The sequence below is a fragment of the Musca autumnalis genome, unplaced genomic scaffold (genome assembly GCF_047663935.1).
Source record: "Musca autumnalis isolate F117 unplaced genomic scaffold, ASM4766393v1 scaffold_2, whole genome shotgun sequence".
NCBI lineage: Eukaryota > Metazoa > Arthropoda > Insecta > Diptera > Muscidae > Musca > Musca autumnalis.
Genome location: NW_027411755.1, coordinates 17,144,836 through 17,172,079, shown reverse-complemented (window position 1 = coordinate 17,172,079; position 27,244 = coordinate 17,144,836). Strand labels below are relative to the sequence as shown.

General features: G+C 31.5%; 1 protein-coding gene across 5 annotated transcripts in view; it reads right to left on the bottom strand.

Moving 5' to 3' along the window:
- The window catches only part of Lar (tyrosine-protein phosphatase Lar), a 992,349-nt gene that overhangs the window by 875,860 nt on the left and 89,245 nt on the right, over nucleotides 1-27,244 (bottom strand). Inside the window, exon 1 of one of the 5 annotated variants that reach the window (XM_073967223.1) lies at nucleotides 1,666-1,708. The exons of the other annotated variants lie outside the window; for them this stretch is intronic. The gene's annotated coding sequence lies outside the window, so the exon portion shown is untranslated. Of the gene's footprint in view, nucleotides 1-1,665; nucleotides 1,709-27,244 lie in introns of those variants that run through there. 5 annotated transcript variants of the gene reach the window in all.

The window sequence follows — 27,244 nt, the reverse complement described above, 5'->3', positions numbered from 1 at the left end:
TGGTTGCGCAATGATCATTGGAAAAATATTCTTAAAATATTCGTTTGGCGGCCTGATGGTCAATGGAAAATATTCTTTAAAAAATCCACGTTTGCTGGTCTAATGGTCAATGGAAAATATTCTTTAAAAATCCACGTTTGCTGGCCTAATGGTCAATGGAAAATATTCTTTAAAAATCCACGTTTTGTGGCCTAATGGTCATTGGAAAAATATTCTTTAAAAAATCAACGTGGTCTGATGGTCCATGAAAAAATATTGTTTAAAAAAATATTGTGTGATAATCCATGAAAAAATATTCTTTAAAAAAATATTGTGTGATGATCCATGAAAAAATATTCTTTAAAAAATCCACGTGTGTGATGGTCCATGAAAAAATATTCTTTAAAAAATCCACGTGTGTGATGATCCATGAAAAAATATTCTTTAAAAAATCCACGTGGTCTGATGGTCCATGAAAAAATATTCTTTAAAAAATCCACGTAATGGTGGTCCTTGAAAAAATATTCTTTAAAAAATCCACGTGGTCTGATGGTCGATGAAAATAAATATTCCTTAAAAATGCGCTTTATTTTATTATTTTTCAGGAATTAGAAGACTTTCGAACCTGCATTAGTCCTTCCTCTCCCATTCTTAATTTATGCCATTCAATTTATGGTAGTTCCGACTATGCTTACCCCTTTCATAATCCGCTCCGCCTTCCCCCCTTCGTTGACAAATAAAACTCTATGACAATAAACTAAACCAAAGCATTGGAAGCAGCAGGACATCCATTTGTTTTTGAGGATTTTGTTATGGCATTGCCTGTACTTTAAGCCTTAATGTTGTTTTGCCGCCGCGGCCGCTCTCTCGCTCGCTTATAGATGGAAGGGAGTTGAACGTATAAAGCTTAGGCAAATAACCCCTAAGGACACATATACAGCACAAGGATTAATATCTCATTGTTAGCTAGTGAAACACAAAGGCTGAGTGGTGGTGTGGAAGGGAACAAATAATGTTTGTTTTTTTGTCGCCGTAACTGTATTCTCTCCCTAATTTGAAGAGATTATGCTCGTCAAGTAATGGATATTATGTAAAAGATATTTTCACTTCGAAATGAACAGAAAAAAATCCAAATACAAAAAATGCTATGAAAATAATATGCATGGTTGAAAGTTTGAGTGTACAGTAGGGAAACGTGGGAAGAGAGAGAAAGCTAGAGATAACAACCAATGAATTTAGGCAAAGGTTTGGTCATGAAATATGTGCAGAGTTTTGTGCTTTGCAAGTAGTTTAAATCATTTGAGTTTAAATCATTTGAGGATTATGAATATTGGAAAGGTACGACATTTTTGTATCGACACAACAGGATTATGCAAGGTGTTATGTTTTGACATGGTAAATTTAAAAGGGTTGTTTTAAGATGCAACAATTTCGAAAATTATGGGCAGAAAGTGCTTTTGAAATTACTTTTTTTAAACTGTCGTATTTTAAGACAATAGGGTAGGTGTAATTAAATACCTGCTGCCAGGGACGTTCTTATCAAAGGATTTTATTGCAAAGGAATTGTTAATTACACGTGTCTACATAATATTGCTCCAATTGTTTGGGTATTGGCAAAGGTTGGGGGGGATCGAATTCATTTCACATAATCAGGATAAACTAGTGTTGAATATATATAATACGTACATGAAGATGAGAAGACTTAGGCCACGGAGATTTCTTGGTTTACCTGTAAAAAAAAGAAAAAGATATACGTTAGAAAATACTTCAAAAATAAAATCATTTAAAAATAAGGAGGAAAATGCTGAGGGTATAAATGAGGACTTCCACAAAATCTAGCCCTTAATGAGAAAACGTTTTTTTCTTTGCCTTTCAATACACATTACGTATTCAATACAATTAAAATATTCCACCCAGAAGTATGCTCACGAATTTACACTTGATGTATAGATGGCGTTTAAAACTTTGGAACAAGTTATAAGGTAAATTTTTTCAATCATCAATAGAAGCCATGGATATTTTTAAGAATACTTTTTCAATAATCAACAGAAGGCATGAATATTTTTAAGAATATTTTTTCATGGACCATCAGACCACGTGGATTTTTTAAAGAATATTTTTTCATGGACCATCAGACCACGTGGATTTTTTAAAGAATATTTTTTCATGGACCATCAGACCACGTGGATTTTTTAAAGAATATTTTTTCATGGACCATCAGACCACGTGGATTTTTTAAAGAATATTTTTTCATGGACCATCGGACCACGTGGTTTTTTTAAAGAATATTTTTTCATGGACCATCAGACCACGTGGATTTTTTAAAGAATATTTTTTCATGGACCATCAGACCACGTGGATTTTTTAAAGAATATTTTTTCATGGACCATCAGACCACGTGGATTTTTTAAAGAATATTTTTTCATGGACCATCAGACCACGTGGATTTTTTAAAGAATATTTTTTCATGGACCATCAGACCACGTGGATTTTTTAAAGAATATTTTTTCATGGACCATCAGACCACGTGGATTTTTTAAAGAATATTTTTTCATGGACCATCAGACCACGTGGATTTTTTAAAGAATATTTTTTCATGGACCATCGGACCACGTGGATTTTTTAAAGAATATTTTTTCATGGACCATCAGACCACGTGGATTTTTTAAAGAATATTTTTTCATGGACCATCAGACCACGTGGATTTTTTAAAGAATATTTTTTCATGGACCATCAGAACACGTGGATTTTTTAAAGAATATTTTTTCATGGACCATCAGACCACGTAGATTTTTCAAAGAATATTTTTTCATGGACCATCAGACCACGTGGATTTTTTAAAGAATATTTTTTCATGGACCATCAGACCACGTGGATTTTTTAAAGAATATTTTTTCATGGACCATCGGATCACGTGGATTTTTTTAAAGAATATTTTTTCATGGACCATCAGACCACGTGGATTTTTTAAAGAATATTTTTTCATGGACCATCAGACCACGTGGATTTTTTAAAGAATATTTTTTTCATGGACCATCAGACCACGTTTATTTTTTAAAGAATGGATTTTTTAAAGAATATTTTTTCATTAACCATCAGACCACGTGGGTTTTTTAAAGAATGCATTTTTTAAAGAATATTTTTTCATGGACCATCAGACCACGTAGATTTTTCAAAGAATATTTTTTCATGGACCATCAGACCACGTGGATTTTTTAAAGAATATTTTTTCATGGACCATCAGACCACGTGGATTTTTTAAAGAATATTTTTTCATGGACCATCAGACCACGTGGATTTTTTAAAGAATATTTTTTCATGGACCATCAGACCACGTGGATTTTTTAAAGAATATTTTTTCATGGACCATCAGACCACGTGGATTTTTTAAAGAATATTTTTTCATGGACCATCAGACCACGTGGATTTTTTAAAGAATATTTTTTCATGGACCATCAGACCACGTGGATTTTTTAAAGAATATTTTTTCATGGACCATCAGACCACGTGGATTTTTTAAAGAATATTTTTTCATGGACCATCAGACCACGTGGATTTTTTAAAGAATATTTTTTCATGGACCATCGGACCACGTGGTTTTTTTAAAGAATATTTTTTCATGGACCATCAGACCACGTGGATTTTTTAAAGAATATTTTTTCATGGACCATCGGACCACGTGGTTTTTTTAAAGAATATTTTTTCATGGACCATCAGACCACGTGGATTTTTTAAAGAATATTTTTTCATGGACCATCAGACCACGTGGATTTTTTAAAGAATATTTTTTCATGGACCATCGGACCACGTGGTTTTTTTAAAGAATATTTTTTCATGGACCATCAGACCACGTGGATTTTTTAAAGAATATTTTTTCATGGACCATCAGACCACGTGGATTTTTTAAAGAATATTTTTTCATGGACCATCAGACCACGTGGATTTTTTAAAGAATATTTTTTCATGGACCATCAGACCACGTGGATTTTTTAAAGAATATTTTTTCATGGACCATCAGACCACGTGGATTTTTTAAAGAATATTTTTTCATGGACCATCGGACCACGTGGATTTTTTAAAGAATATTTTTTCATGGACCATCAGACCACGTGGATTTTTTAAAGAATATTTTTTCATGGACCATCAGACCACGTGGATTTTTTAAAGAATATTTTTTCATGGACCATCAGAACACGTGGATTTTTTAAAGAATATTTTTTCATGGACCATCAGACCACGTAGATTTTTCAAAGAATATTTTTTCATGGACCATCAGACCACGTGGATTTTTTAAAGAATATTTTTTCATGGACCATCAGACCACGTGGATTTTTTAAAGAATATTTTTTCATGGACCATCGGATCACGTGGATTTTTTTAAAGAATATTTTTTCATGGACCATCAGACCACGTGGATTTTTTAAAGAATATTTTTTCATGGACCATCAGACCACGTGGATTTTTTAAAGAATATTTTTTCATGGACCATCAGACCACGTGGATTTTTTAAAGAATATTTTTTCATGGACCATCAGACCACGTGGATTTTTTAAAGAATATTTTTTCATGGACCATCAGACCACGTGGATTTTTTAAAGAATATTTTTTCATGGACCATCAGACCACGTGGATTTTTTAAAGAATATTTTTTCATGGACCATCAGACCACGTGGATTTTTTAAAGAATATTTTTTCATGGACCATCAGACCACGTGGATTTTTTAAAGAATATTTTTTCATGGACCATCAGACCACGTGGATTTTTTAAAGAATATTTTTTCATGGACCATCAGACCACGTGGATTTTTTAAAGAATGGATTTTTAAAGAATATTTTTTCATTAACCATCAGACCACGTGGGTTTTTTAAAGAATGCATTTTTTAAAGAATATTTTTTCATGGACCATCAGACCACGTAGATTTTTCAAAGAATATTTTTTCATGGACCATCAGACCACGTGGATTTTTTAAAGAATATTTTTTCATGGACCATCAGACCACGTGGGTTTTTTAAAGAATGCATTTTTTAAAGAATATTTTTTCATGGACCATCAGACCACGTAGATTTTTCAAAGAATATTTTTTCATGGACCATCAGACCACGTGGATTTTTTAAAGAATATTTTTTCATGGACCATCAGACCACGTGGATTTTTTAAAGAATATTTTTTCATGGAACATCAGACCACGTGGATTTTTTAAAGAATATTTTTTCATGGAACATCAGACCACGTGGATTTTTTAAAGAATATTTTTTCATGGAACATCAGACCACGTGGATTTTTTAAAGAATATTTTTTCATGGAACATCAGACCACGTGGATTTTTTAAAGAATATTTTTTCATGGAACATCAGACCACGTGGATTTTTTAAAGAATATTTTTTCATGGACCATCAGACCAGGCTTTTTGCTGGGCATTGAAAAATATTCTTAAAAATAACCCCGCCTATCTGAGGCTTGAAAAAATATTCTCAAAAACAACCACGCCTTGGCGAAGCATGAAAAAATGTTCTTAAAAATAACCACGCTTATCTGAGGGTTGACAAGTATTCTTAAAAATATCTACGCCTTTGTGAGACCTCAAAAAATATTTTTACAAATATCCACGCCTTTGTGAGACCTCAAAAAATATTTTTACAAATATCCACGCCTTTGTGAGACCTCAAAAAATATTTTTAAAAATATCTACGCCTTTGTGAGAGCTCAAAAAATATTTTTACAAATATCCACGCCTTTGTGAGACCTCAAAAAATATTTTTAAAAATATCCACGCCTGTTTGAGACTTAAAAAAATATTCTTAAAAATATCCACGCCTGTTTGAGGCTGGAAAAAATATTTTTAAAAATATCCACGCCTTTGTGAGACCTCAAAAAATATTTTAAAAAAAATATCCACGCCTGTTTGAGACTTAAAAAAATATTCTTAAAAATATCCACGCCTGTTTGAGGCTGGAAAAAATATTTTTAAAAATATCCACGCTTGTTTGAGGCTGGAAAAAATATTTTTAAAATTATCCACGCTTGTTTGAGGCTGGAAAAAATATTTTTAAAATTATCCACGCCTTGTTGAGGCTTGAAAAATATTCTTAAAAATATCCACGCCTGTTTGAGGCTGGAAAAAATATTCTTAAAAATAACCACCCCTATCTGAGGCTTGAAAAAATATTCTTAAAAATAACCACGCCTATCTGAGGCTTGAAAAAATATTCTTAAAAATAACCACGCCTATCTGAGGCTTGAAAAAATATTCTTAAAAATAACCACGCCTATCTGAGGCGTGAAAAAATATTCTTAAAAATAACCACGCCTATCTGAGGCGTGAAAAAATATTCTTAAAAATAACCACGCCTATCTGAGGCTTGAAAAAATATTCTTAAAAATAACCACGCCTATCTGAGGCTTGAAAAAATATTCTTAAAAATAACCACGCCTATCTGAGGCTTGAAAAAATATTCTTAAAAATAACCACGCCTATCTGAGGCTTGAAAAAATATTCTTAAAAATAACCACGCCTATCTGAGGCTTGAAAAAATATTCTTAAAAATAACCACGCCTATCTGAGGCTTGAAAAAATATTCTTAAAAATAACCACGCCTATCTGAGGCTTGAAAAAATATTCTTAAAAATAACCACGCCTATCTGAGGCTTGAAAAAATATTCTTAAAAATAACCACGCCTATCTGAGGCTTGAAAAAATATTCTTAAAAATAACCACGCCTATCTGAGGCTTGAAAAACAAGTAAAAAAGTGTCAGTCGGCTTTGCCGACAGATAGATACCCTCAGCCAATGTGAAGCGAAACTTTCACCTCCGGACAGATCGAATGTATTTAAGGTCTCTTTAGAATTTTGTGGCCCTTTTTGGACATTTGAACTTGCCGACAAAAATGTGGATTAGGAATTAACTGCACTAAAACACAAATGTTGAACTTTTGTAGGGCAAGTACCCTTAGGGAGGACCGATATGGGCCACTTTAGAAGTTAAACTAACATATTAGGAGATCCAAAGTTTGGACCAAATTGGTTGCCCCATTCAAGTGATATCGTCCTAATATTTTAGTGACATTTTTTACATTGGGGAGAAGTACCAAAAGTTGTGGCCCATGCCGGCCCATGAAACTAAGTTTGGATATAATATGACGAAGACCAAATGTTGGACCCAATCGGTTGAACAGTTCGAGAGTTATCGTGCTCTCCGACCGCCACATATGGTGACATAGGGGGTTTTTACACCCTTCGGGCTGTTTTCTCAAGATGTATGGACTTGCCCCTGAAACAACTTTTACCATCGTAATTGAGGCAGCGAATGTAAGTTGCTTCAACAAAGTTGCTTTCACTTGTAAGTTGCTTTCACTTACATAATAGATCATAAAGCTCGATTAAAAAAAATTAAAAAATTAATCTTAAAAAATAATCTTCGCCTAAAAAGGCAAAAATTTTCAAATAAAAATCAAAGTGATTCAATACAGGTATTAAAGTGAAATTATCCAAAATTTTGTGTGGGAGGTACGGGATGGAGTGGACAAATACAGTCCATATTCGAACCTGATCTATATCTGGTAGATATTATGAGAATGTGTAAAGTATGGACCAAATCGGTCACTCCCATCAAGAGTTCCCGTGCGCACAATTTTTCCGAATATTTTTGAACTTTTGTGGGGTAGGTACCTGAGGGAGTGGACCGATATGGCTTATCTACGAACTTAAAGTAAGTTTGGAAACAATATTACGAAGGCCAAATTTTGGCCGGAATCGGCATTTCCGTTCGAGAATTATCTTGCGCTTCCACCCATAAACATGGTGTCATAGGGTTTTTTTTCAACTTTCAGGCTATTTTTCAGGAAGTATGGAATTGCCCTTGAGGAAACTTGTACCTTCGTATAGGGGACAGTGAATACACGATGTTACAACAAAAACCAAGGCGATTCGAGAGCAGGTCCTAAACTGAACTTTTCCGAAAATTTGTGTGGGAGGTACTCGAAGGAGTTTACCGATTGAGTCCATATTGGAAACTCATCTAAGTCTGGTAGAAATTTCAGAATGTGCAATGTATGGACCAAATCGGTTACTCCCTTCAAGAGTTATCGTACGCAAAAATTTTCCGAACATTTTTGAACTTTTGTGGGGGAGGTACCGGAAGGAGTGGACCGATATAATCCATCTTTGAACTTGAACTAAGTTTGGACCAAATATTACGAAAGCCAAATTTTGGAACGAATCGGCAGATCCGTTCGAGAATTATCTTGTGCTCCAACCACTATACACGGTGTCATAGGGTTTTTTGTAACTTTCAGGCTATTTTCTCAGGAAGTATGGGCTTGCCCCTAATGAAACTTACAGCGTCGTATAGAGGACAGCGAATACAACTTGCGTAAACAAAAATCAAAGCGATTCGAGACCAGGTCCCAAACTGAACTTTTCCGAAATTTTGTGTGGGAGGTACCCGAAGGAGTGGACCGATTGAGTCCATATTGAAACCTCATCTAAGTTTGGTATAAATAACACGATGTGCAAAGTATGGACCAAATCGGTTATTCCCTACAAGAGTTATCGTGCGCACAAGTTTTGCGACAATTTTTGAACATGTGTGGGGGAGGTACCTGAAGGAGTGGACCTATATGGCCCATATTCGAACTTAAATCGAATCTGGACAAAATATGTCGATAGACAAAATTTGAACCGAATCGATTGATCCGTTCGAGAGTTATCGTGCGCACCAGCCAGCCAGACAGACAGACGGACAGACAGACAGACGGACGGACATTGCTAGATCTACTCAAAATTGTCTGAAACGGATATCGTACAAACATACTTGGGGTCTAAAACCATTATTTCGATAAGGCACATTTTTGGTCGTATCAAAGTGTAAATACCCTCTTTAGCCTAAAGGCTGAGGGTATATATATTCTTAAAAATTACCCCGCCTATATGAGGCTTGATAAAATATTCTTTAAAATATCCACGCCTTGGTCAGGCTTGAAAAAATATTCTTTAAAATCTGCACGTCTATGTGAGGCTTGAAAAAATATTCTTAAAAATATCCACGCCTTGGTGAGCCTTGAAGAAATATTCTTAAAAATCTGCATGTCTACGTGAGGCTGAAAAAAATATTATAAATATCTATTTGTTCCATAATGTTTCTTTGAGATATCAATAACATTATTGCATATTATTTATTGGATATTCATTCATCTCTGATTACTTATGGATTTGATAATGTTTGGATTCTTCTTGGTGATCCCTTGAATTAACACATAATAAAATAAAATATACATTTTTATACCCTCAGCCTTTAGGCTAAATAGGGTATTTACACTTTGATACGACCAAAAATGTGCCTCATCGAAATAATGGTTTTAGACCCCAAGTATGTTTGTACGATATCCGTTTCAGACAATTTTGAGTAGATCTAGCAATGTCCGTCCGTCTGTCTGTCTGTCTGGCTGGCTGGTGCGCACGATAACTCTCGAACGGATCAATCGATTCGGTTCAAATTTTGGGTATGGAAATATTTTGTCCAGATTCGATTTAAGTTCGAAGATGGGCCATATAGGTCCACTCCTTCAGGTACCTCCCCCACAAATGTTCAAAAATTGTCGCAAAACTTGTGCGCACGATAACTCTTGTAGGGAATAACCGATTTGGTCCATACTTTGCACATCGTGTAGCTTCTACCAAACTTAGATGAGGTTCCAATATGGACTCCATCGGTCCACTCCTTCGGGTACCTCCCACACAAAATTTCGGAAAAGTTCAGTTTAGGACCTGGTCTCGAATCGCTTTGATTTTTGTTTACCCAAGTTGTATTCGCTGTCCTCTATACGACGCTGTAAGTTTCATTAGGGGCAAGTCCATACTTCCTGAGAAAATGGGCCTGAAAGTTACAAAAAACCCTATGACACCATGTGTAGTGGTTGGAGCGCAAGATAACTCTCGAACGGATCTGCCGATTCGGTCCAAAATTTGGCTTTCGTCATATTTTGTCCAAACTTAGTTCAAGTTCAAAGATGGATTATATCGGTCTACTCCTTCAGGTACCTCCCCCACAAAACTTCGAAAATGTTCGGAAAATTTGTAGGCACGAAAACTCTGGAAGAGAGTTACCAATTTGGTCCATACTTAGAACATCGTGAAATGTCTACCAGACTTAGATGAGGTACCAATATGGACTCCGTCGGTCCACTACTTCGGGTACCTCCCACACAAAATTTGTGATAAGGTCAGTTTATGACCTGCTCTCCAATCGCTTTGATTTTTGGTTTAGCAAATTGTATTCACTGCCCCCATACGATGGTACCAGTTTCATCAGGGGCAAGTACACACTTCCTGAGAAAATAGCAAAAATAGTTGCAAAAAAACCCTATGACCGTGTGAGGTGGTTGGAGCGCAAGACAACTCTCGAACGGATGTGTCGATTTGGTTCAAAATTTGGCCTTAGTAATATTTTGTGCAAACATAGTTGAAGTTCGAAGATAAGCCATATCGATCCACTCCTTCTGGTACCTCACCCTCAAAAGTTCAAAAATGTTCGGAAATATTGTTTGTACGGTAACTCTTGAAGGGAGTGGCCGAATTGGTCCATACCTTACACATCCTAATATATCTACCAGATATAGATCAGGTTCAAATATGGACTATATTTGTCCACTCTATCCGGTACCTCGCACACATAATTTCGGATAAGTTCACTTTAAGATCTGCTATCGGATCACTTTTATTTTTGTTGAAGCAACTTGCATTCGCTGTCTCAAAAACGATTGTAAACGTTTTTCAGCGGCAAGTCCATTCCAACAGTCCAAAGGGTGTAAAAAAAACCCCTATGGCACCATATGGTAGTGGCTGGAAATCCACTTCCATAATGGTCAATGTCGATCCATTCCTTTAAATCTTTCCTAGGCAAAACTTTTGATATTTAATCATAATCAACTTTGTCCGTTCATACGCCGAAAATTTTTAAAACCCCCGAAATACATACATTTTTTTGGGAAAAAATTTTTTCAATATACACAGGCTGAGGGTATATCTCTGTCGGCAAAGCCGACTGATACTTTTTTACTTGTTTTTACAAAGAAAAGGACAATTGTAGATGTTCGTTTTTTTCATTTTGTATAACTTGGAATACACTCGAAAAACAATTTAGTTAGATTATTAAAATGGAATGTCAATATTACAATATTACAGTTTAGATTCAGTGCAGCGCCAGGATCCCACTTTATATGAGGAAATAATTCTCAATCACAATATATTTATAATCGCACTTGAATATTTATTTAGATTTTGTGATCATAGAAATCAAAAGATATCTATGATCCATTGGGAGAACTGTGGAATGTAATTGGAGAAGTAAAGTAGCAAGTAGAGATGAGTGAAAAGCTGTTCTTAGTTAAGTTTAAAGGGCAAATGTTTTACTTTGAGTCATTTTTACTACTCAATTCGTATTTTTCACAACTTAATGCCCTCAAAATATCAGTTGAAATAAATCTTCAGAAAGCCAACCCCTTTAAGACCTCGAAAGTATTTCGAATTGTATGTTATCATATATCAGGTAAGGAAAAAGTAAACTTCAGTGCAGAAGCGGACAGTTTATACCCTGAAATAATTCTCATTAACTTTAGATTTCCCCATATCTAAATTGATGTAAGGTCGAAGTGAAAGCTAACCATAAATTTATTTTTTAAAAAATGTAACATATTCTTTTGATAATTCTTTTATTTCTGAGTGTATTTCTTACCACTTAACAACAATTCATAACAACAAACACACAAAATGTTTTCCTTCAAAGGCTTATTATTCATGTTTTCCCTTTCATCTTAAGTTTATTTTGCATTCGTCTATAGTCAGGGCCTTCTTAATAGTTTCATGCTATTCCTCGCAAACCCAAAGCACATTTTGATATGCTTGCGTTAACCGAGAAACATGTTTTGACATTTTCCAAACCATTTTTCTTCTTTTCAAATGGTCTACTTGGAATTTGTTTCCCCAAACAAACTTTTCCTTTTTGCCAAGGGTAATTTGTAAACGATAGGGATTTGAATTTGTAAAGTTATGACAGCAAGGAATAAAAAAGAATCTATTTCAACATTTTATTTTTTATTATAGGTTATTACGAGAAATTGTAATAAGGTTAGAAACTGTTTTGAGAAAAGGGTTAGGACAACTTAAAATATTTATACATAAAGTTATTTGTTTGTAAAGAAAGTTTTTTTTCTGGGAAAATATTAAAGTGCTGTTAGAGTACCTTAAAAGCAAAGGAAAAAGGTAAACTTTAAAGAATATTGTTTAAAGAGTTAGACGATTTTGAAATTTTTCTAAGGCCAGTCTTTTCAAGACCACCAAACGTGAATTTTTAATTTTTTAAAGAATATTTTTTTAACGATCATCAAAACAACAAAACGTGGATTTTTAAAGAATAGTTTTTCAACGGTCATCAAAGCTATAAAACGTGGATTTTTTAAGAATATATTTGGTTATTAAAAATTTTTTATTCTCACTTTCACAACTACGTTAGTTTAAGTTTCACATCACCCTATTCCCGTAGTTGAGGTATGCTACACACATAGATTGCTTAAGCAGCCTTAGGATATGCAAACATTTAGGGGTGGTTTTCATGCAACCCTAAAAGTATACCATAAGTTATAATACTCAAAAAGATTGCATCAACATGTATCCGTTTAGGCTTTTTGTTAGGTTCTAAGAATTTTGAGAGGAAATCATTTTGAATATTGCAATATGTGTCATAATTGATAATTAATAACTATTATTATAAGATTATTGGTATATGATCCAATTAAATATTTGTAATGGAATTAATTACAACAGCTGTAAGCTGAATTTCAATGAATTCGATAATACTTATGAATATGTATTTATGTGTGGTATTGAGTATGTTTGTAAAAGGAAAAATGAGTCCAGCTACATGTATTATGATATTGATTGGAATTTTGTTTAAAAGTTCCACTGTCAGAGAGTCACACAATAGTTTGGCATTATTAATTAAATAGACAATAACAATAAACATTGATTTTTGAAGAAATGTTTATGGACCATCTAACAAAAAACAGACATTTGACCAGCAAAGTTCTGTCTTTCTCCATTTGTATTTAAAGCCTCAATTTTGAAATTCTAATTCACATTCAATCATCTTTTCCAAATACCCCAATTCCATCAACCCAAATACGTATTTTTAGTTTCATATTTATTACCATAACCATAACTTTGAAACCGAACAGCTGTGAAGATGTCGCTCAAGTATCAAATTAAACCTCACACCTAAAAGTATGCAACAAAATATTTGAACAAGAGTTAAAATATTACAAATGAATATGATTAACACAGTCAAAGCATGCGAATGGATAGCTTAAGGGCATCCATTAAGTAAGAAATCAACAGTAGCATCAGAATTTGCAAACTAGGAGGGGAAAGGTGAGGAATAAGTATAAACTATTAAAAGCTTATATCTTTCGAATCCCTTTGAGGGTTTTATAACCCCAAAACTAAACACAAGATTATGTAAAGTAATTCTTGTAAAAATATTCTTGGAGAATTTATTACCATTTAAAAATGAAGATAATCGAATAGGGGATGATGAATGAATGAATAATGGAAATCCATTTACATAACTTAATGCTGAGGGGCACAGAGAAAGAAGACATTAAGATATGATGGTAAAGGAAGTGTAGTTCAACTTTTATTAATGAAATAATAAATTTGGTTATTGAAATTAAAGAAGATTTAAAAAAGAATCTTTCACAGTCTTTGGTAAGAAATGTTAATTTGGTAGAAAGTTCCTTAGTTCTGAGAATCCAAGAATTACCTTTATTCACTTAGAGGAGTTCTTTGTGGTAAGAATATTTTTCAGGGTTTCACCACAAGCGCAGATGTTATAAAAGTATTTTTGCAAGGCCTATGACAAGCGTGGATTTTTTTAAAGAATATTTTTAAGACCCACAACAAGCGTGGATTTTTTAAAAAATATTTTTTCAAGATCCACAACATGCGAGGAATTTTTAAAAAATATTTTTTCAAGACCCACAACAAGCGTGGATTTTTTAAAGAATTTTTTTAAGACCCACAACAAGCGTGGATTTTTTAAAGAATTTTTTTAAGACCCACAACAAGCGTGGATTTTTTAAAGAATTTTTTTAAGACCCACAACAAGCGTGGATTTTGTAAACATGCGAGGAATTTTTAAAGAATATTTTTTCAAGACCCACAACAAGCGTGGATTTTTTAAAGAATATTTTTTCAAGACCCACAACAAGCTTGGATTGTTTAAAAATATGTTTCCAAGGCCCACAATAAGCGTGGATTTTTTTAAGAATATTTTTAAAAGACCCTTAACAAGCGTGGATTTTTTAAAGAATATTTTTTAGGACCCTTAACAAGCGTGGATTTTTTAATGAATATTTTTTAGGACCCTTAACAAGCGTGGACCTTTTAAAGAATATTTATTCAAGACCCACAACAATCGTGGATTTTTTAAAGAATATTTTTTAAGACCCTTAACAAGCGTGGATTTTTTAAAGAATATTTTTTAAGACCCACAACAAGCGTGGATTTTTTAAAGAATATTTTTTCAAGACCCACAACAAGCGTGGATTTTTTAAAGAATATTTTTTCAAGACCCACAACAAGCGTGAATTTTTTAAAGAATATTTTTTCAAGACCCACAACAAGCGTGGATTTTTTAAAGAATATTTTTTCAAGATCCGCAATAAGCATGGATTTTTTAAAAATATTTTTTCAAGACCCACAACAAGCGTGGATTTTTTAAAGAATATTTTTTCAAGACCCACAACAAGCGTGGATTTTTTAAAGAATATTTTTTCAAGTCCCTTAACAAGCGTGGATTTTTTAAAGAATATTTTTAAAAGACCCTTAACAAGCGTGGATTTTTTAAAGAATATTTTTAAAAGACCCTTAACAAGCGTGGATTTTTTAAAGAATATTTTTAAAAGACCCTTAACAAGCGTGGATTTTTTAAAGAATATTTTTAAAAGACCCTTAACAAGCGTGGATTTTTTAAAGAATATTTTTAAAAGACCCTTAACAAGCGTGGATTTTTTAAAGAATATTTTTAAAAGACCCTTAACAAGCGTGGATTTTTTAAAGAATATTTTTAAAAGACCCTTAACAAGCGTGGATTTTTTAAAGAATATTTTTAAAAGACCCTTAACAAGCGTGGATTTTTTAAAGAATATTTTTAAAAGACCCTTAACAAGCGTGGATTTTTTAAAGAATATTTTTAAAAGACCCTTAACAAGCGTGGATTTTTTAAAGAATATTTTTAAAAGACCCTTAACAAGCGTGGATTTTTTAAAGAATATTTTTAAAAGACCCTTAACAAGCGTGGATTTTTTAAAGAATATTTTTAAAAGACCCTTAACAAGCGTGGATTTTTTAAAGAATATTTTTAAAAGACCCTTAACAAGCGTGGATTTTTTAAAGAATATTTTTAAAAGACCCTTAACAAGCGTGGATTTTTTAAAGAATATTTTTAAAAGACCCTTAACAAGCGTGGATTTTTTAAAGAATATTTTTTCAAGGCCTATGAAAATTTTTTTTTAATAAATAATTGATTATCAATTGAAAACTAATTTTAATTTAGTTATTTAATAAAACCCTCCAATGCCTGCCGTGGCTCTTTTTTTTCAAACTATTGCAAAATTTAAATTATGCAAATATATATGCAACGAGAACATGAAAATTAAATATGTAATTTTGTCACAAATTACATATTTTATGACAACAAATCTGGATAACAAGAACAACAAGATGTCGTTGATGATGAAAAATCGAAAAAAAAAAACAACATAACCTCTAGCAATTATTTTCCCACACAAAACAAATTCTCTCAACGGGAGGCAGGCAGGAGCGGCAGGAATATAATTGCAAAATAACTGTGTTGTCACGCAGCAAATAAAAATTTATTTGCAAAATTGTATTGACATTGTGACATATTCAGTGCCTGCCTACCATGGTTCGCAGCAATGTTTTGTTGTTGTTGGCCGGCTGGCGGTGAATAACATAATATTTATTTAATTACTTTATTAACACATTTTGTGGAAAGCCATTTTTACTTTTAAGCATTCATATTTAATTAATGACAATTTAATTTATTGAAACTAGTATGAAAAAAATTAAAAGCAACAGCAAAAAAGGCAATCAACAGCAATGAACATCAATTCTAGCGTATTCAGAACATTTAAGGCCTGTAAATGGCATTACCTACTGCTGCACATATGTCACTATAGTTTACTTTGATGGGCGTTTTCTGGCTAAATATTAAATTGTTTGTGAATAATTGAATATTCAACCTTAATATTTTTTTCAGGAAAATGCAAATTTAAAATCTGCAGAAGAGCTTGTAAAGCTTGTTAAGGACATAATATTCTGGTAAGTTATTTTAATGGGGACAAATTTTAAAAATAATATTGAAATAATGGCAAGATTAAAAAAAATATTTTTCAAGGACTATCACAAGCGCGGTTTTTTTAAAAAAATTGTTAAGCCACATTTGAAAAGCGGATGTGTTAGAAAATATTTTTTCAAGGACCATCTCAAACGTCGATTTTCTAAAAAATTTTTTTTTTTTGAGTGCCTTCACATGAGTGGATTTTTTAAAACATAGTTTTAAACGCCCATCTCTAACGTGGATTTTTTAAAAATTATTTTTTATGGCCCATCTGAAACGTGAATGTTTTACAAAATATTTTTTATGGCCCATCTGAAACGTGAATTTTTAAAAAAATATTTATCATGGCCCCTGAAACGTGGATGTTTTAAAAATATTTTTCAAAACCAATCTCAAACGTGGATTTTTTAAAAAATAATTTTCAGAGCTCATCTCAAACGTGGATTTTAAAAAATAATTTTCAGAGCTCATCTCAAACGTGGATTTAAAAAAAAAATTAAAGGCCCATCTCAAACGTGGATTTTTTAAAAAATAATTTTCAAGGTCCATCTCAAACGCGGATTTTTTAAAAAATAATTTTCAAGGCCCATCTCAAACGTGGATTTTTTAAAAAATAATTTTCAAGGCCCATCTCAAGCATGGATTTTTTACAAATAATTTTCAAGACCCATCTCAAACATGGATTTTTTAAAAAATAATTTTCAACGCCCATCTCGAACGTGGATTTTTTAAAAAATAATTTTCAACGCCCATCTCAAACGTGGATTTTGTAAAAAAAATTCCAAGAGCCATCACTACCGTGGATTTCTTAAAAAATTCCAAGAGCAATCACAACCGTGGATCTTTTAAAAAATATTTTGCAAGGATCATCCCAAAAGTGAATTTTTTAAAAAATATTTTTCAAGGGCCGTAGCAAACGTGGATATTTAAAAAAATATATTTATCAAGTGTCACAAAAGCGTTTATTTTTTAAAAAATATTTATAAAGTGCCATACAAGCGTGGATTTTTAAAAATATTTTTCAAGGGCCAACTGAAACGTGAATTTTTTAAAAAGTATTTTTTAAGGTCCTACTGAAACGTGGATTGTTTAAAAAATATTTTTCAAGGGCCTTCACCTGCGTGGATTTTTTAAAAAATATTTTTCAAGGGCCGTCACGTGCGTGGATTTTTTAAAAAATATTTTTCAAGGGCCTTCATGTGCGTGGATTTTTTAAAAAATATTTTTCAAGGGCCTTCACATGCGTGGATTTTTTAAAAAATATTTTTCAAGGCCCATTTCTAGCGTGGATTTTTAAAAAATTTTCATGGTCCATCTCAAACATGGATTTAAAAAAAATTTGTTTACGGTCCATCCCAAACATGGATTTAAAAAAAAATTTGTTTACGGTCCATCCCAAACATGGATTTAAAAAAAAATTTGTTTACGGTCCATCCCAAACATGGATTTAAAAAAATTTTTTTCAAGGGCCTTCACATGCGTGGATTTTTTAAAAAACATTTTTTAAGGGCCTTCACTTGCGTGGATTTTTTAAAATAATATTTTTCAAGGGCCTTCACATGCGTGAATTTTTAAAAAAATATTTTTCAAGGGCCATCTCAAGTGTAGATTTTTTAAAAATATTTTTCAAGGGCCATCTCAAACCTCAAATTTTTTATTAGATATTTTTAAGGCCTATCTCAAACCTGGATTTATTAAAAAATATTTTTCAAAACCCATCTCAAATGTGAATTTATTAAAAAATATTTTTCAATACCCATCTCAAATGTGGATTTATTAAAAATATTTTTCAAAACCCATCTCAAATGTGGATTTATTAAACAATATTTTTCAAAACCCATCTCAAATGTGGATTTATTAAAAAATATTTTTCAAAACCCATCGCAAACGCAGGTTTTTAATTTGTTTCATGGCCCATCTCAAACGTGAATTTTTTCAAAACTATTTTTCAAGATCCATCACAAACGTGCATTTTTTAACAAATATTTTTCAAAAGCCATCTCAAGTGTGTATTTTTCAAAAAATATTTTTTTAACGGTCTTCTCAAATCTGGATCTTTTAAAACACATTTTTGAAGGCCCATCTCAAAAACGGATTTTTTAAAAAAAAATTTTCAAGGACCATCTCAGAGGTAGATTTTTTAAAAAATATTTTTCAACACCCATCTCAAACGTGGATTTTTTAAAAAAAATATTTTTCAACGCCCATCTCATACGTGGATTTTTTAAAAAATATTTTTCAACACCCATCTTAAACGTGGATTTTTTAAAAAGTATTTTTCAACACCCATCTTAAACGTGGATTTTTTAAAAAATATTTTTCAACATCCATCTTAAACGTGGATTTTTTAAAAAATATTTTTCAACACCCATCTTAAACGAGGATTTTTTAAAAAATATTTTTCAACACCCATCTTAAACGTGGATTTTTTAAAAAATATTTTTCAACACCCATCTTAAAGGTAGATTTTTTAAAAAATATTTTTGTAACACCCATCTCAAACGCGGATTTTATAAAAATTGTTTTTCAACACCCATCTTAAAAGTGTATTTGTAAAAAAATATTTTTCACCACCCATCTCAAACGTGGATTTGTAAAAAATATTTTTCAAAACCCATCTCAAACGTGGATTTTTTAAATAATATTTTTCAAAACCCATCTCAAAAGTGGATTTTTTAAAAAATATTTTTCAACACCCATCTTAAACGTGGATTTTTAAAAAAATATTTTTCAACACCCATCTTAAACGTGGATTTTTAAAAAAATATTTTTCAACACCCGTCTTAAACGTGGATTTTTAAAAAAATATTTTTCAACACCCATCTTAAACGTGGATTTTTAAAAAATATTTTTCAAAAGCCATCTCAAATTAAATATATTTATGAAGGACTTTTTATTAATTTTAAAATATTTTTGTGTTCAAAATTCCTAATTGGCACAAATTAAAATATCAAAATTAAATATAACCATAACTCACATCACTTATGAGGTTAATAAATAATTGCTATGTCAACCGACCACCCGTTGTCGAAACTAACACCTATTGACGCTCAACAGGAGTAGGCAGTACTATTTTTTTGTGGGCCATAAATCCTTTAATTTCTAAATTGTTTGGAAGCCATAATAAAAACCATGAAAAAAAACGAACAACAACTAAAACACCAATAACCATATTCATATTATTCAAATGTGATTAAATTGAGAAAAATACCACATAAATATAATTACAACAACGACGACAACAGCAACAACAACAATAATACAGCGAATAATAATAACAATAATAATTTATTGTAATTAGCGGTAATTAATGTTGTTATTAATGACCATGGCAACTTAGCTGGTTTAGCGTTTTTTGTTCCCTTCGTGTTATGAATGTACATACACATGTTTCGTCGAGGTGTACATGTGTACATAAAAACATCCTTTGTTATGGTAATGTAAGAACCGAGTGAAATGATTTACGATAAGGACGATAAGTCGCACAGATTAGGCCTTATGATAAGCGGCAAGCTTAGTTAATATTTCTATATAAATCACATTAAAGTATAAGGTATATACACCCCCATAGCTAGAGTAATAAATTAATGCATATTTTTTGGGCTATCCTTTTTAAAAAATTAAAGACCCTGAAAGTATTTACTTCTTCGCATTGCTATATATGTGTCCGTTTTGTTGTTGAAATATTTATCCTTGAAATATTCATAGATTTCCAATATTATTGTAAATAACTTTCAAATCGTCCAAGAGTTGTAGTGTGCGTAGTGTGTATCTATGTTTGTTTGCTTGTTATATTTATTTACTCATGATTGTAATCCATTCAAATATTCGTGTTTATTTATTGCCTGTTGTATATGCAACTATGTTTGGGTGTGTGTGCGTAACAAATTCAATTTGTAATAGATATTTATTTATTTAATTTAACAAATAGGATTTTGTATTTGAAAAATTTGCACTTGAAGCAAACAAAAAGCTGCATTTTTTGCAAATAATAAATGAATATTTTAAATAAATATACAAACACTTCTATATTTCAATTCATTAGAAATGAAAAAGGGAGAGAGAGTGAGAAAAAATATGAGCAATCAAATAAATATATAACAAAAAACAATAAACCAACATAAAACATTATAAAAATAATAAATAAGGGGGAACATCTAATATAAAAATATTTTTTTTAAAAAAAATTCACGTCTGAAATGGCTTCTGAAAATTTTTTTTAAAAAAATCACGTCTGGCATGGCTTTTACAAAAATCCACGTTTGAGATGGGCCTTGAAAAATAGTTTAAAATATCCACGTTTGAGATGGGCTTTTGAAATATTTTTTTGAGAAAATTCACGTCTGGCATTGCCTATAAAAAAATATTTTTTAAAAAAATCCACATTTGAGATGGGCCTTAAAAATAGTTAAAAAAAATCCACGTTTGAGATGGGCCTTGAAAAATAGTTTAATTTGGTCCTTGAAAAATAGTTTTAAAAAATCCACGTTTGAGATGGGCCTTGAAAAATAGTTTAATTTGGTCCTTGAGAAATAGTTTTAAAAAATCCACGTTTGATATGGGCCTTGAAAAATAGTTTGATATGGCCCTTGAAAAAAATTTTTAAAAAATCCACGTTTGATATGGGCCTTGAAAAATAGTTTGATATGGCCCTTGAAAAAAATGTTTAAAAAATCCACGTTTGATATGGCTCTTGAAAAATAGTTTTAAAAAAATCGACGGCCTTTAAAAATATGTTTTTTAAAAAATCCACGTTTTTTAAAAAAATCCCTTGAAAAATATTTTTTAAAAAATCCACGTTTGAGAAGGGCTTTGAAAAATATTTTTTAAAAAATCCACGTTTGAGAAGGGCTTTGAAAAATATTTTTTAAAAAATCCGCGTTTGATAAGGGCATTGAAAAATATTTTTTAAAAAATCCGCGTTTGATAAGGGCATTGAAAAATATTTTTTAAAATATCCACGTTTGATAAGGGCATTGAAAAATATCTTTTAAAAAACCCACGTTTGATAAGGGCATTGAAAAATATTTTTTAAAAAACCCACGTTTGATAAGGGCATTGAAAAATGTTTTTTAAAAAATCCACGTTTGATAAGGGCATAAAAAAATATTTTTTAAAAAATCCACGTTTGATAAGGGCATTGAAAAATATTTTTTAAAAAATCCACGTTTGATAAGGGCATTGAAAAATATTTTTTAAAAAATCCATGTTTGATAAAGGCATTGAAAAATATTTTTTAAAAAATCCAAATTTGATAAGGGCATTGAAAAATATTTTTTAAAAAATCCACGTTTGATAAGGGCATTGAAAAATATTTTTTAAAAAATCCACGTTTGAGTTGGGCTTTGCAAATATTGTTTTAAAGAATCCAAGTTAGAATTGGGCCTTGAAAGATATTTTTTAAAAAATCCACGTTTGAGAAGGGCTTTGAAAAATATTTTTTAAAAAATCCACGTTTGAGAAGGGCTTTGAAAAATATTTTTTAAAAAATCCGCGTTTGATAAGGGCATTGAAAAATATTTTTTAAAAAATCCGCGTTTGATAAGGGCATTGAAAAATATTTTTTAAAAAATCCACGTTTGATAAGGGCATTGAAAAATATTTTTTAAAAAATCCACGTTTGATAAGGGCATTGAAAAATATTTTTTAAAAAATCCATGTTTGATAAAGGCATTGAAAAATATTTTTTAAAAAATCCACGTTTGATAAGGGCATTGAAAAATATTTTTTTAAAAAATCCACGTTTGATAAGGGCATTGAAAAATATTTTTTAAAAAATCCACGTTTGATAAGGGCATTGAAAAATATTTTTTAAAAAATGCACGTTTGATAAGGGCATTGAAAAATATTTTTTAAAAAATCCACGTTTGATAAGGGCATTGAAAAATATTTTTTAAAAAATCCACGTTTGATAAGGGCATTGAAAAATATTTTTTAAAAAATGCACGTTTGATAAGGGCATTGAAATTTTTTTTTTTTTTAAAAATCCACGTTTGAGTTGGGCTTTGCAAATATTGTTTTAAAGAATCCAAGTTAGAATTGGGCCTTGAAAGATATTTTTTAAAAAATGCACGTTTGGGATGGTGTTCGAAAAATGTTTTTTAAAAAATCCAAGTTTTAATTGGGCTTGGAAAAATATTTTTTAAAAAATCCACGTTTGAGATGGGCTTTGAAAAATAATTTTTTAAAAATACAAATCTTGAGAAATATTTTTTTTAAATCCACGTTTGAAATGGACCTTGAAAAATATGTTTTAAAAAATTCACGTTTGAGATGGGCTTTTGAGTTGGGCCTTGAAAAATATTTTTTTAAAAATCCATGTTAGAATTGGGTCTTGAAAAATATTTTGTACAAAATGCACGACTGAGATGGGCCTCGAAAAAAAAATTTTTTTTTAATGCAAGTTTGGGATGGATCTCGAAAATTTTTTTTAAAAAATTCAAGTTGGAATTGGACTTGGAAAAATATCTTTTAAAACATCCACGCTTGAGTTGGGCTTGAGTTGGGCTTTGCAAATTTTTAAAAAAAATCCACTTTTGAGATGGGCTTTGAAAAATATTTTTTTAAAAAACCACATTAATGATGGCCCTTGAAAAATATTTTTTTAAAAAAGTTGGAATTGCGCCTCGAAAAATATTTTTAAAAAAATCCACGTTTGAGATGGGCCTTGAAATATATTTTTTAAAAAATCCATCTTGAAAATGGACCTTGAAAATTATTTTTTAAAAAATCCACGTTTGAGATGGGCTTTGAAAAATATTATATAAAAAATCAACGTTAGACATCTGTAGCGCTAGCCAAAAATCCACGATGCGATGGCCTTTGAAATATATTATTATTAGTTACCTTCATATTTTTTATTGGAAGGCGAAGTGGTAGATACATACCTGAAACGAGAAAATAAATAATGAAAATTAGAAAAATATTAAAATAGATTCAGTTCCAAAGAAGGGAATTTTTAATTCATTATACTCCATACAAATTTTAAATTTAAATAATATAAGTTGTGCCATATATGAACAATGTTTTAACAAAATCACAACCTGCTAGTCTCCAAGTTGTTAGTTTGCTGCGAAAAAGCTTCAGAGGCAATCTAAGGCAATTATTTCCAAAATCTAAGGAAATATAGCAAAATTCCGAAAGAATTTTGTTTAAATATACTAAATATTCACATTATATCTCATGATTATTGGTCTGCATGTACGCGTGGTCAGAGTTTAGGCAGACATATCTGATCGAATTCTGAATTCTTGGTTTTCAAGCCTCAAGCAAGCGTTGTTATATTTATGAATATATTTCAACCCTAAAACGAGCGTGGATATATTTTAGAGCACTTTTGATGCCTTAAACTAGCGTGGTTGTATTTAAGAATTTTTTTAAGCCTTAGATAGGCGTGGTTATTTTTAAGAATATTTTTTCAAGCCTCAGATAGGAGTGGTTATTTTTAAAAATATTTTTTTAAGCCTTAGATAGGCGTGGTTATTTTTAGGAATATTTTTCAAGCCTTAGATAGGAGTGGTTATTTTTAAAAATATTTTTTCAAGCCTTAGATAGGCGTGGTTATTTTTAGGAATATTTTTCAAGCCTTAAATAGGCGTGGTTATTTTTAAGAATATTTTTTCAAAAATATTAAGAATATTTTTTCAAGCCTTAGATAGGCGTGGTTATTTTTAAGAATATTTTTTCAAGCATTAGATAGGCGTGGTTATTTTTAAGAAAATTTTTTCAAGCCTCACACAGGCGTGGATATTTTTAAGAATATCTTTCCAAGCCTCACAGAGGCGTGGTTATTTTTAAGAATATTTTTTCAAGCCTTAGATAGGCGTGGTTATTTTTAAGAATATTTTTTCAAGCCTTAGATAGGCGTGGTTATTTTTAAGAATATTTTTTCAAGCCTTAGATAGGCGTGGTTATTTTTAAGAATATTTTTTCAAGCCTTAGATAGGCGTGGTTGTTTTTAAGAATATTTTTTCAAGCCTCACAGATACGTGGATATTTTTAAGAATATTTTTTCAAGCCTTAGATAGGCGTGGTTATTTTTAAAAATATTTTTCAAGCCTCACAGAGGCGTGGATATTTTTAAAAATATTTTTTCAAGCCTCACAGAGGCGTGGATATTTTTAAAAATATTTTTTCAAGCCTCACAGAGGCGTGGATATTTTTAAAAAATATTTTTTCAAGCCTCACAGAGGCGTGGATATTTTTAAAAATATTTTTTCAAGCCTCACAGAGGCGTGGATATTTTTAAGAACATTGTTTAAGAAAATTGTTTTTCTAATTTTCTACGCAAAGTGCAACGTCCATACGGCTTTCGTTCCCTTCTAAAACAAACAAAGTGGACCTTCAGTTCTTTGAAATTTCATCAGCACAAATCCCCAACATTCCTGTAGGAAACTTGTATTTAGCGAGAATAACACAAAGAGTGAAGTACTTATCATCGAATCCTCTTAACAAAGGAACTATATAATAGAAACACACTACTTGACTTCTGTCGACATTTTAGTTCGCACATTGTGCTGAAGTCCACCACTTCACCCTTTTGTTTATTGTGTTTAAGTAAGTGTTGAGAAATAATTGTTTTAAAAGCTTAATAATGACCTTTACTAAACAATACCAGCAGCATAGCAGCCACTCATACACGAAGTCGCTAGTATGTATAAAGAGAAGAGGGAAACCCTTAGAGATTATTATGTATCCCGACATGAAGGAGGATGATTATGAGAAGAGATGTTACAACGACAAAGATACTAAACTCTTGAACTTAATTGAACTTTGATTTAGAAGAAAAAAATAAACCGAGCTAGACGTAAAGGAGAAGAACTAGTGGTTGAGGAAAAAGTAGGAGGTTAGGGATGTTTAAAAAGAAAAAAAGGAAAATATACAAAATATTAGACAAAATTAGGAGAAGCAAAAACAAAGATGAACTAAGGATCCCATCACAATGGAATTTCAATATAAAAGAAAAACTCCTTAGAGATTCTCTTTTGAGTCACAAAAAGAAGCAGGGAAAATTACGACGAAAAGGAAAATTTGCAAAACAAAGGAGTTAAATATGACAAAGAAACTTTAAAAACTGCACAGTCAAAGCTAAGGCTGCATAAAACATTTAAACAAACTCAGTGCAATATTCCAGGGCGACAAAACGAGTGGATGAACTGACAATTATGGCAATGATAATGAAGTCCAGGACTTTGCAAATATTTGAATGGATTTCCACACCATCACCATGAGAAAATAAAGCAACTCCAAAGATACTCTTTTTTTAATTTCCCTTAAAGCAAATTCCATTACTTACCCAAGTTCTTATTTTTTTCCAAAGGACCAATCCTTTTCTATTGCTTTTATAATAAAAAAGAATTCCTTCTTGGCTTTTCTTTTGCTTCCAAAGGCAATATCCCAGCATTTTTGGACCTTAAATCCCTTGTCAGTATTTTTTTGTTAACATTCGTTGGAAAATCCTTTACATTTTTTGTTGTTGTTTTGGTCGAAAAACAAATAACTAAATTCCTATTTCCAATTGAACGTAACTGAATTTTACAATCATTTAATAACAAACAAATGTTGTTAGTTTTGCTTTTATTCTTCGCTTCATTTTGTTTGAATGTGGCATAAGGACAAATTGAAAACCGGATGTTGTATACAAGTGTAGTGAGAAAGGACTCACACACACTCATCATGCATTCACATACCTTAAATGTTAGTCCCACTGTGTTCATTGCAAATAGTTTTTATATAGAACCAGAACAACAACAACAGAAAAACATGACATACTTTTTAGGGTCAGTGCAATTGTTGCAAAATTTCGAGACATTAGGGTGTCCAAATCAGTTCGTATTTTCTGCCGATATGAGGACGATTCTTGGTTGTTGGTCTAGGGATGAATTTGCCTAAAATCTAAAGAAACTGTAAAGAAGAAATTTTCCAATTACTTTAGTCTGCTGATAATAATAATCAGAAATTTATCAGACAACTCTGTATGAATTCTGCAGAAATCTTCTGCATAGTGATTTATGGACACATCTGTGTAAAAACTGAAGAAATAGTAGGATTTTTTGATAAAACATAAAATGTTCCTATTTCCTTGGTCTGCCTGTAATAATTATCATAGTTTTGTCAGACAAATCTGTTCTAATTCTGATATTTTTTAATACTAAAAAATTTCTTCATTAATATTATTAAAAGTCCACGAGAAAAATCCTTGGCAATTCGTCCGACCGCTAGTAAACATCATCAGAATTTTGTCAGACAACTCCGTTCGAATTCTGAAGAAAATTTAACGAAATGTTCGCATAATAAATAATTTTCTTCACAAATAGTATAGAAAGTCCAGAAAAAATATGAGAAAAAAATAACTGGTCTGCTTGGAAATATCATCGAAGTTTTGTCAGAGTCAGAGTTTTATCAGACAAATCTTTCCTAATTCTGAAGACAGTTGAAAAAATATTAAATGTAATTTCAAACCCATTCTGAAACCAATAAATGTGTATTCTCAGACCATTAAACGAGGATTTGGCTTGAAAAAATAATCTTAAAAATACCCACGCCTGTCTGAGGCTTTAAAAAATAATCTTAAAAATACCCACGCCTGTCTGAGGCTTTAAAAAATAATCTTAAAAATACCCACGCCTGTCTGAGGCTTGAAAAAATAATCTTAATAATACCCAAGCCTGTCTGAGGCTTGAAAAAATAATCTTAAAAATACCCACGCCTGTCTGAGGCTTGAAAAAATAATCTTAATAATACCCACGCCTGTCTGAGGCTTGAAAAAATAATCTTAATAATACCCACGCCTGTCTGAGGCTTGAAAAAATAATCTTAAAAATACCCACGCCTGTCTGAGGCTTGAAAAAA